Source organism: Enhydra lutris, unplaced genomic scaffold, assembly GCF_002288905.1.
Source record: "Enhydra lutris kenyoni isolate GAN:26980312 unplaced genomic scaffold, ASM228890v2 scaffoldscaffold73, whole genome shotgun sequence".
Lineage (NCBI taxonomy): Eukaryota > Metazoa > Chordata > Mammalia > Carnivora > Mustelidae > Enhydra > Enhydra lutris.
In genome coordinates, this window is record NW_019154157.1 from 2,141,658 (window position 1) to 2,153,595 (window position 11,938).

General features: G+C 41.4%; 1 protein-coding gene across 1 annotated transcript in view; it reads right to left on the reverse strand.

Annotated features, from left to right (window-relative positions):
- Positions 1-11,175, reverse strand: part of LOC111160064 (ring finger protein 185) — a 39,737-nt gene extending 28,562 nt beyond the window's left edge. Inside the window, exon 1 of the mRNA XM_022522874.1 lies at positions 11,102-11,175. The gene's annotated coding sequence lies outside the window, so the exon portion shown is untranslated. The remainder of the gene's footprint in view (positions 1-11,101) is intronic.
- Positions 11,176-11,938: the final 763 nt, after the last annotated feature.

Genomic DNA, 11,938 nt, shown 5'->3' on the forward strand with positions numbered 1-11,938 from the left:
TTTTTTTTTAAGATTTTATTTATTAAAAAAAAAAAAAAAAAGATTTTATTTATTTATTTGACAGAGAGAGACACAGCCAAGAGAGGGAACACAAGCAGGGGGAGTGGGAGAGGGGAAGCAGGCTTCCTGCTGAGCAGGGACCCCAATGTAGGGCTTGATCCCAGGACACTGGGATCATGACCTGAGCCGCAGGCAGATGCTTAAAGACTGAGCCACCCAGGTGCCCCAGTGTGTGTGACTCTTGAACTCATGGTAGGTGTGAAGCCTACTTAAAATAAATAAATAAATAAATAAATAAAAATAAAAATAAAAATGGGTGAATGCTGTCTTAATTAAAAAAAAAAAGAAAAGATCTACAATAGACAAATTCATAGAGATAAAAAGTGGATTAGAGGTTACCAGGAGCTAGGATGAAGGGGGAATGGGAACTTACTGTTTAATGGGTATAGAGTTTCTGTTTGATGTAATGATGTAATGATAAAGCTTTGGAAACACATAGTGGTGATAGTTGCACACACTGTGAATATACTTAATGCCACCAAATAGTACACCTAAAAATGGTTAAATGGTAAATTTTGTTATGTATTATTTTATCACAATAAAAGTTTTTAAAAGAATCTGTGCTCCTTATTAGAAAGAAACCAGAATTCTACTCACTAAGAACATGCTGAGTCATTGTTCTATATACCCAAGCAATACTTACTAACTTACTGAATAACCGACTGGTTAAGTGTATGTATCAGAAGTAATGCTTACAAAAAAGGCTGGCAAAAGCACAGACACATCAACATTAAAATGCTAACAGGAGGGGCCTCTGTGTGGCTCAGTCCTTCCTTAGAGTGTATGACTCTTGATCTCTGGGTGTGGGCTCGAGCCCCACCTTGGGTGTGGAGATTGCTTAAAAATAAAAAATCTTTGGGCGCCTGGGTGGCTCAGTGGGTTAAGCCGCTGCCTTCGGCTCAGGTTGGGATCGAGTCCCGCATCAGGCTCTCTGCTCAGCAGGGAGCCTGCTTCCCTCTCTCTCTCTCTGCCTGCCTCTCTGTCTACTTGTGATCTCTCTCTGTCAAATAAATAAATAAAAATCTTAAAAAAAAAAAAATCTTTAAAAAATGCTAACAGGAAAAAGCAAGCTATAGAACTATGTGCACTGAATGGTTCTAACCATTAAAAATGTACACACTGGGGGAGAAACAAGGAAATAAAGCAACTTAATAAAGGCTCTTTTCAGAAACAATGTGGGTAGGAAGAGAGGGAAGCTTTTCTGTATTTCCCAAAACGAGCGTATATTACCTTCACAATTAAAATTACTCTTTTGTGCCTCTCACCCGAAATAGTTTCAACTTAGAACTTCCTAATTGTTTCAAAAAACAAGTTCCAAAGTTATGTGTCCTTTTTAAGGTACTGTGATACCAATTAATAGGGGAAATAGGGCTTATTAAAAACCAAAATTAACTGCGGAAAATTTATTTAGGTTGAAAGAAACCTCTGTACTTCATTTAGCCCTAATTCCTCATTAAACAGCTGACTTCTTTACAACATAGTTCCAACCCCTAGGTTGATCAGTGAACGAAGAAAAATTTAATGATGGTCCGCAGACCCCCCCGCCCTTACACCTGCAAAGGTACCTCTCTACAAACTCCTCACAGAACACTGTGTAATTTATAGTACAGAGACACAGACACAAAAAAAGTCACTTCAAAGAAGAAAGTATTAAATAGAACTTATTGTGAATAGATTATCAGTGTAGCTGTTACCAAGTCTAATCTAATCAGCACGCATATTTCCTTTGACTGAGCTGGTCATATCCTTTAATTTCTCTATTTTAGCATCTGCCTAACTGCACTTCTCTCCACCACATTTCCCATTATTTTTTTTTTTTTAAGATTTTATTTATTTATTTGACAGAGAGAGAGATCACAAGTAGACGGAGAGGCAGGCAGAGAGAGAGAGAGAGAGGGAAGCAGGCTCCCTGATGAGCAGAGAGCCTGATGCGGGACTCGATCCCAGGACCCTGAGATCATGACCTGAGCCGAAGGCAGCGGCTTAACCCAATAAACCACCCAGGCGCCCCCATTTCCCATTATTTTTAAGAGTATGTTCAATATCTCCAGAGATAACCTGCTTGGTACCTGATCCAGCCACTTGCTTCTTTAAGCTTTTCATTAATATCTTGTTTTCTGCTCAACTTCACCAACCCCCATCTGTGGCTAGGCTCTAAAATTTGTCATTAACTATTAGTGGACTATTAAAACATGTATTTCAGTAGTCTCATCATCTGACCACCACTTCCCAAATTCTAGCAAATTCCTTCTTAACTGTTCAGTTTGGTAAGACTTCAAATACCTGGGATGGCTGTTTCACTAACTTTACCCTCTCTCTACTGCACATTAAGGCTCTTCAAGTGCTTTCTTCCTTTTTATCTTATTTAGATCTCATGGTCCATCCTTTTCCCCATATGCATACCTCCATAATTTCCTTCCCCCACTTAGTTTCCATAAAGGACTTAGTTTAAAAAATGTAAACCAGTAAAATAATGCCTTCCTATTTATTGATATATTAAAAGAATTGAATAGGCCTACAAGAAGGAGATTTTCTGATCAACTTACCTTGAATTTATGACCTCAAGACCCCTTGCAATTTTTTTTTTAAGATTTTATTTATTTATTTAACAGAGAGACAGCGAGAAAGGGAATACAAGCAGGGGAGTGGGAGAGGGAGAAACAGGCTTCCCGCTGAGCAAGGAACCTGAGCAGAAGGTAGACACCCAACAACTAACTGAGCCACCCAGGCACCCCAAACCCCTTGCAATTTTTAGCAATCCTTTCACCATATTTTGAGTCAATGTAATTTATGAGTCTGTGATGGCTGTTTCGTAACTTTTTACTCCTTCAGTTATAAACAGCCCCTACTTTTTCTTCACCTTCACTAATGACCATCCTTATTATTTCCCTGAAAAAAACTAAAAACAAGAGAGCTGCCTTATCTTTCTACTTCCAAACAGGACGACTTGGCTCTGTCTGTAGTCTTATATTCTTCTTTCTCTCTTTACTACCATGCATGAACTATCTCTGCTCTTAACTAAGGCTAAACTACCCACTCATATACCATGGATTACATTTCCTCTCACCTGTTCAAGGTATTTGCTCCCCAAAATATACCTTTTTCCTTGCATCTTTAAAGTTTGGCATTTGGCTAAATCTTTTCTTATTTCTAAATCAATAAGAAAAATCTGTGTTATCTATACTGTAATGTCTCCCATCTTAATTTCTATATACTTTATTAAAATACTTGTTAAATGAGTGAATTACTCAATTAATTGTTGAATATGCCTCTATTTGGTTCCTAATTGTGAGGATTATCATATCTCATTCCTCATCCCCCAGTCCTTCTAATTTTTGGAAAAGGAAACATACCCTTTCTTTTCTTTTTTTTTTTAAGATTTTATTTATCTGTCAGAGAGTTGCAGGCCCCTAATGCTAGAAATGCTCTTTATCTGGTATAAGTCTGAAGTAAAAGGGGAATGGTGTGCATTAGTCTAACTGAATAATTCCTCTTAGTTAAATGTAAAGATTCTGCATTTTGGACATTTTTTTATTAAGGACACAAATTCTACCAACAAATAAAATGCTGGAGGAAAATGTCCCTTGTTTGGTACAGTAAAGCAGAACAATAAAAATGCAAGCTGATACTATGAAAAATGGTCATAATAATCAATGGGAAAATCAGATGTCTGTGAATTTTTAAAATATTATCACATTAGGGGGGAGGGGGGTTGGGGGGGTGGGGTTATGGACATTGGGGAGGGTATGTGCTATGGTGAGTGCTGTGAAGTGTGTAAACCTGGCGATTCACAGACCTGTACCCCTGGGGATAAAAATATATTATATGTTTATAAAAAATAAAATTGGGGCGCCTGGGTGGCTCAGTGGGTTAAGCCTCTGCCTTCGGCTCAGGTCATGATCCCAGGGTCCTGGGATCGAGCCTCACTTCGGGCTCTCTGCTCTGCAGGGAGCCTGCTTCCTCCTCTCTCTCTCTGCCTGCCTCTCTGCCTACTTGTGATCTTTGTCTGTCAAATAAATAAATAAAAAATCTTAAAAAAAAAATAAAATTAAATTAAATTAAAAAGAAAATTTTTTCAAAAAAAATATCACATTAAAAACACTCTTACTATTGGTACACATGCTTAGTGAAGTGAAAAATAAAATTAATACTCATTTAGTTTACTGTAACTTAAAACATTAGAAACATTGAAAATTAAAGTGTCTCTTTTCTTTGTAAAAACTTTCTTTTAAAGAGAGGGGGAGGGGCGCCTGGGTGGCTCAGTGGGTTAAAGCCTCTGCCTTAGGCTCAGGTCATGATCCCAGAGTCCTCGGATGGAGCCCCACATCTGGAGCCCCGCATCGGGCTCTCTGCTCAGCAGGGAGCCTGCTCCTCCTCTCTCTCTCTGCCTGCCTCTCTGCCTACTTGCCTACTACTGTCTGTCAAATAAATAAATAAAATCTTTAAAAAATAAATAAATAAAATAAAGAGAGGGGGAGGGGCAGAAGGAGAGGGACAGATAAAATCTTTTTAATTTATTTTTATTTATTTATTTGAGAGAGCACGAGAAAGAGCAGAGAGCACAAGTTGGGAAGAGGTGGAGAGGGGCAGAGGGAAAGGAAGCAGCAGATTCCCCACCAAACAGGGAGCGATGTGAGACTTGATTCCAGGACCCAGAGATCATGATCTGAGCTAAAGGTAGATGCTTAACCTCAAGGGAGAGGCTCCACACACAATGCAGAGCCAGATGCAGGGCCTGATCTCACAACCCTGAGATCATGACCTAAGCCAAAATCAAGAGCTGGATGCTTACCCAACTGAGCCATCCAGGCTCCCCTGTTTTATTTTTTAATTATATGTGCAAGATGGTCTGGGTATAGCCAAATGCTCTGATGTCAAAAGAGGTATGGGTGCACTGGTAGCTCTGCCACCCCAAGCAGGTGCCCAATATCACAAGTCTGGAGTATTCCAAACCACCACTGACTCCTCTACTCCTTGACTGTGACCAGACAACCACCAGAGTAGCTCTCAGATGTCAGGACCTCCTAGTGGTCTTATCACATTTCAAATAATACTGTAGTACCCCTTTTACTTGACTATGGCCATCCCACCTCTGCATGATCAGCAGTGGTTGGAGATGAGAGAAGCTCTGAATGGTCAGCAGTTTCAAAGGGACAATTACTCTGCACTTCAGCATGTCCAAATCCAACCTCATTCAGATCAGGGAGTTACTGGCATTGCCCCAGATTTTGCAGTTCAGCTCACTCTCAGTTACTTCAAGAGGCTTCAGGCAATCTGCAAACTCTTTTAATATTTACATGCAAAACTGTGCGTGATAACACATAACTCAATTACAAAACAGACAAAGGATTTGAATAGACATTTCTCCAAAGACACAGAGATGGCCAATATGCACATGAAAAGATGTTCAACATCATCAGTCATTAGGGAAATGAAAATAAAAACTACAATTAGATGCCACTTTGCAACCACCAGGGTGGCTATAATAATAACAACAAAAAGAGACAATAACAAGTGTTGAAGAGGATGTGGAGAAAATGGAACCCTCACATATTGCTAATGGGAATGTAAAATGGTGCAGCTGCTGTGGAACAGTTTGGCAGTTCTTCAAAAAGTTAAACATTGAGTTGCCATATGACCCAGCAAATTCCACTCCTAAGGAGACACATCTAGGAGGACCGAAAATATGTTCAAACAAAAATGTGCACATGAATGTTCACAGAAGCATTAGTCATAATAACCAAAGGGCAGAAACAACCTAAATGTCAATCAATTAATGAATGGATAAATACAATGTGCTGTAACCATACAATGAAATATTACTCATCAAATATAATGAAGTACCAATACAGGCCACAACATGGATGAACCTTATGAAAACATATGCTTAATGAAAGAAGCCAGACACAAAAAGCCACACGTTGTAAAAAGGGCACATACTATATGAATCCATATTAGTGACTGCCAGGGGATGGAAGAGGGGGGGGAACAAGGAGTGACTGCAAACATGTGCAGGTTTTCTTTGGGCGGACATGAAAATGGTCTGGGATTAAAACAGTGGTGATGATTATACAACCTTGTGAACATACTAAAAACTACTGAATTGTACTCTTTAAATGGTGAATTTTATTTTAAAAAAAATCAAAAGGGGCGCCTGGGTGGCTCAGTGGGCTAAAGCCTCTGCCTTCAGCTCAGGTCGTGATCCCAGGGTCCTGGGATGGAGCCCCGCATCCGGCTCTCGGCTCAGCAGGGAGCCTGCTTCCCTTCCCCTCTCTCTGCCTGCCTCTCTGTCTACTTGTAATCTCTGTCAAATAAATAAATAAATAAAATCTTTAAAAAACAAAAATCTCTGCCTTCAGCTCAGGTCATGCAGGTCATGATCTCAGGGTCCTGGGATTGAGTCCCTCACCCCCACCCCATGGGGATCCCTGCTCAGTGGGGAGCCTGCTTCTCCCTCTGCCCCTCCCCCCCGGTTATGCTTTCTCTCTCTCTCAAATAAATAAAAGCTTAAAAAAATAAAGTTTACAGTCATGAAAGACAAAGAAGACTTGAGGAGGGGTGCCTGGGTGGCTCAGTGGATTAAGCCTCTGCCTTCAGCTCAGGTCATGATCTCAGGGTCCTCGGATGGAGCCCTGCATCAGGCTCTCTGGTCAGCAGGGAGCCTGCTACCCACTCCGCCTCTGTCTGCCTCTCTGCCCACTTGTGACTTCTCTGTCAAATAAATAAGTAAAATCTTTATACATTAAAAAAAAAAAAAAAGACTTGAGGAACTGTCTCAGATCACTAGAGACTCAGGAGACTTGACAACTAAATGCAATGTGGGAAACTGGGCTGGACCCTGGAAAAGAAAAAGAACATTAGCAGACAAATGGCTAAATCTGAATAAAGTCTATAGTTAGTAGTATTGTATTAATGTTAAATTACTTATTTAGATAATTTTAACATGGCTATGTAAAATGTTAACATTAGGGAAAGTTGGGTGAAAAGTATACAGGAAGTTTGTGTATTATTTTTGTAAGTCTAAAGTTATTTCAAAATAAAATAAATTATACAAAAGTTTTAAAATGTTAAAAAAGTTAAAAATGTAAAAAAGTCGAAGAGTTAAAAAATGTACATGGAGGGCGCCTGGGTGGCTCAGTGGGTTAAGCCGCTGCCTTCAGCTCAGGTCATGATCCCAGGGTCCTGGGATCGAGTCCTGCATCGGGCTCTCTGCTCAGCAGGGAGCCTGCTTCCCTTCCTCTCTCTCTGCCTGCCTCTCTGCCTACTTGTGATCTCTGTCAAATAAATAAATAAAATCTTTGATAAAAAAAAAAATGTACATGGAAAAAACTTAAAAAAATGTACACAATGCAAGTCAGGATCTAGTAAATTCTTTCTGTAAAATGCCATACCATAATACTTTAGACTGTAAACCATATGGTCTTTGGGGCAACTCAACTCTTCTGCCAAAGATGATATGTAAATTAATGGGTGTGGCTGTATTCCAATAAAATCTTATTTATAGTTTTAATTTTCCTGTAATTTTCACATATCACAAAACGTTATTCTTTTTTGGATCTATTCCCCACCATTTAAAAATATAAAATCCATCCCTAGCTCACATGCCATGCAAAAACAGGCAATAGAGCCAGATTTGGCCTGCATACCATAAACTGCAGACTCTCCAGATGAGAATTTGCCAACATAAGGGGCACCAGGGTGGGTCCAGTCCAGAAAAGCATGAGACTCTTGATCTCAGGGTCATGAGTTCAAGCCCCAGATTAGGTGTAGAGGCTACTTAAATAAATTAAAAAAAAAAAGAAAAAAAAAGAATTTGCCAATGTGTGCTTCAATTAAAAAAGAAGTGTTACATGCACATCAATTAAGTCTGGCAACGCTAGGTTAAACAAGATTAGGTATGTTTCTTTATTATAGGACATCTCACTATATTTAATGTGGTATTACATGCTGAGAAGTTCCAAGAAAAGATAATGATATACAGCATTTTCCAAACTTATTTTTACTATAGAACACTTTTTTTCAGAGGCATCGCTTCCGAGTAGTGGCCTGAAGAGCACACTTTGGAAATGCTGATTCAGGTACTTTTTTAAAAGGAAAATTTCAGATTAGTAAGTATTAAAGATATCACCAAATTATGATCATTTTAAACCAGCACCTGGATAATATCCGAATAAGCATTTCACAATTTTGTTTTTAATCCTAGGAAACACAAACAAAGCAGGAAGGTAAACACAAGCAGGAAGACTTAGCTCAAACACAAGCTATTTTTCGGGAGGGGGATAGGACGTGAGCAGAACTGGGTCATAATATGGAATCTTTGCTCCATAGGGCACTCTAAATATTCTTACAGGTTTTGAAAACGCGACCTACTTTTAGGAACTTCAACATTCAATTAGAAAACTAAAGACAGGGATGCCTGGGTGGCTCAGTTGGTTAAGCCGCTGCCTTCCTTCGGCTCAGGTCATGATCCCAGAATCCTGGGATCGAGTCCCACATTGGGTTCCTTGCTCGGCGGGGGGCCTGCTTCTCTCTCTGCCTCTGCCTGCCACTCTGCCTCCTTGTGTGCCCGAGCTCACTATGCACACTCTCTCCAAATAAATAAATAAAATTAAAAAAAAGAAAAAAGAAAAAGAAAACTAAAGATAATCTAGGGGTGCATGGGTGGGTCGGTCAGCTCAGGTCATGGTCTCAGGGTCCAAGCATGAGCCCTGGGGCTCTGCACTCAGTGGGGAGTATGCTTGTCCCTCTGCACTGTTCCCCACCCCCACAGCTCCTGCTCTCCCTCTCTCAAATAAACAAATAAGATCTAAAAAAGAAAAGAAAACTAAAGATATGCTAGAAGCATTACCTGTAGATTATACATGAGGGAGGATGAACTGGCAGGCAAGTCAAATCCCTAGGATGACTGGTTTTAAATGCTGGATGAAAAGTTAGCCGACAGATTGCAAAAATTCTCTCATTAGATACAAGAGCTATATAATACATTGGTGGAGAGAGGATTAAAGAAGGATTTATGACCCGGGCAGGAAAGGCTGGCCTGAACAACTCTGAGGGGCCCTTCTTGACAGAGGCTCCTCAATTCTGTGATCCAAAGAGTTCACTGGCTTCTCCTGATCAAACACAGTCTCTCTTTCTCTCTCTCTCTCTCTCAAGTAAATAAAGATTTTATTTATTTGAAAGAGAAAGAAAGATCATGAGCAGAGGGCAGAAGAAGTAGACTCCCCGCTGAGCAAGGAGCCCAATGCGGGACTTGATCCCAGGAGGCCAGGATCAAGACCTGAGCCCAAGGCAGATGCTTAACTGACTGAGCCACTCAGGCGCCCTCAAACACGAAGTCTTTTTTTTTTTTTTTAATTTTTTTAAGATTTTATTTATTCATTTGACAGACAGAGATCACAAGTAGGCAGAGAGGCAGGCAGAGAGAGGAGGAAGCAGGCCCCCTAGTGAACAGAGAGCCGGATGTGGGGCTCGATCCCAGGACCCTGGGATCATGACCTGAGCTGAAGGCAGAGGCTCTAACCCACTGAGCCACCCAGGCGCCCCAACACGAAGTCTTTACAGCATTTCCAAGTTACTCTAAGAACATAAGCTACAAACCAATGGGGTAGGGTACCTCCTTAGTTATTCAACAACACTTAAGGAGCCCTTATCAGATGGGCCATTCCAAAGTCCCTGAAAGAAAAGATGATGCAGGGGCACCTGGGTGGCTCCGTGGGTTAAAGCCTCTGCCTTTGGCTTGGGTCATGATCCCAGAGTCCCAGGATTGAGCCCCACATCGGGCTCTCTGCTCAGCAGGGAGCCTGCTTCCTCCTCTCTCTCTGCCTGCCTCTCTGCCTACTTGTGATCTCTGTCTGTCAAATAAATAAATAAATAAAATCTTTTTTAAAAATTAAATTAAAAAAAAAAAAAGATAGTGCACAGGGATAGATTACATTAATTCACACCACTGGCCTTACTTCTAGAAAATGTAGGCTGGGTGGGGGGGATGGAGGTGTCAAGAAAAGAGGGCAGAAAATATAAGTCAGTCAGCACGAGAAAGGTTGAAAGAGTTACTTGGAATCAGACATTTCAGGTTGGAAAGGACCTCCATCTAATATCTATATACCTCCTTTAACCGGAAGTTCATTACTTTTGGAGCCAATCCATTCCATTGCTGGTCACCTCTGACCAGCATTAAGTTCTTCAATTAAACCAAGAGAATCCGCCTACTGGTCCGAGCTCTGCCACTTTCAACCCCAAAGATAAAAAGTGAAGCACTCTTCACCATAACAATTGTTTTCCGTTTTTAAAGACAGTTTCCTTCTACTTTTCTTTTCTGGGCTAAACATCCCAGTTCTTTCAAAGATCCAGAGATGGCTCCAGCTGCCTCAAAGCAAAGAATACGGATATCTAGTATTCACAGCAGGAAAGCACTTCAAATCAGTGGCCTTCAAACATCAGTGTGTACAGGACCCCCGAGGTGTCATGTTCAAAACGTTCCCAGGCTCCACCCAGATTCTAAATCAGAAGTCTTATTTGAGAACGGCACTGTAAAGCATGCACCTCGAGACATTTCAAAACAGACCAGTATAAGAACCATATTTTAGGCACACTGCCCTGTTTTACAAACGAGGAAACTGAGGCTCAACAAAGGGAATGGATTGGGCCCATAACGCACAACTGGCTGTATGCAGCGAAGTCTCTCCGCTCTCTCACTCCCAAGCCCAACTGTGCAAAATCATTTAGCACATCCACCTGAGAAAGGCTGTCTCGAGCCGGGGACAGAAAGTGAGTTAGAGTGAGTTCCTGCCCGGAAAGGAGAGCTCGTGGCTGTCTTTTCCTTCCTTCCCAAAACTATAATCACAGGATAAAAGACCACAACGCCAACTGCACCTCCCTTCTGGGGCGGAGGGTCCCAAGCAGAGCGGGGGTGGTTGTCTCTGCGCCGCTGGGTCAGGTGTCTCAGCCTGTGGGCCCGGTTAAGGCAGAAGTAAGGCAGAAACCCTGCCCGCGTCCCTCAACTTCGACAGCCCCTAAACTACCACCCGAGCCCATCACGTACCTGCCTCCGTCCAGCTAACACCGCTGCGGCCAACCCAGCTTATCCGTCCGTCCGATGCCCTGCCACTCCGTCTCTTTAGGCTGTCGGGTAAGAACTGCGATCACTCCTACGCAAACTCCGGTCACCTGACAAAAAGCCGCCCCTCTCAGAGGACTTCCGGCCATAACCGGAAAAGGTTGGTCCGCTGCGCGGTTCTCCCGCCCAGGTCACGGGCTCTAAGGTTCCGCCTGAGGGCAGGAAGCGGAGAAACAGGGGCTGGTGGGCAGCTTTTTTAAAGAGCCTGAGTCAGGGCAGGGAAAGTACCAGGGAAAGGAACATCTTGTTGAATCGGAATGTAAGGATGATGGGAATCAGAATGAGGAGAACGTGTTAAAAGACACAGGAGCTAACTTGAAGGAGATACCACTGACCAAATAGGGGCAATTTGAGCATCAAAATACATGATGATAGTGACAGTGTAACTAATGAAATAAAATGGTAACCCACGAGTCTTTGCTGATATAAATAAAGAATTAAATAGATAAGGAGAAGGGAAAACCCCTCCTTTTAGTAGAATCCCAACTAACAAAACTGATGGAGTTAGAATAACAATAATAAACGGTAGAACTAGAGGAACAGGGTAATTACACATTAAAAGTGTCTCCCATAAATTATTTATTGATTACGAAAGGAAAATGGTAATTTTACAGAGGTATAATCTCGAAGAGCAAGTGAATCAAAGTGATCCAAATTATAGGTCAAGTAAAGATCATGGTCCTTCCAATAAGATGCACTGATAAGGACACACATCTCTTCTGTGATATTTCTGTCAAAAATGTATAACCCAAATCTCACAAG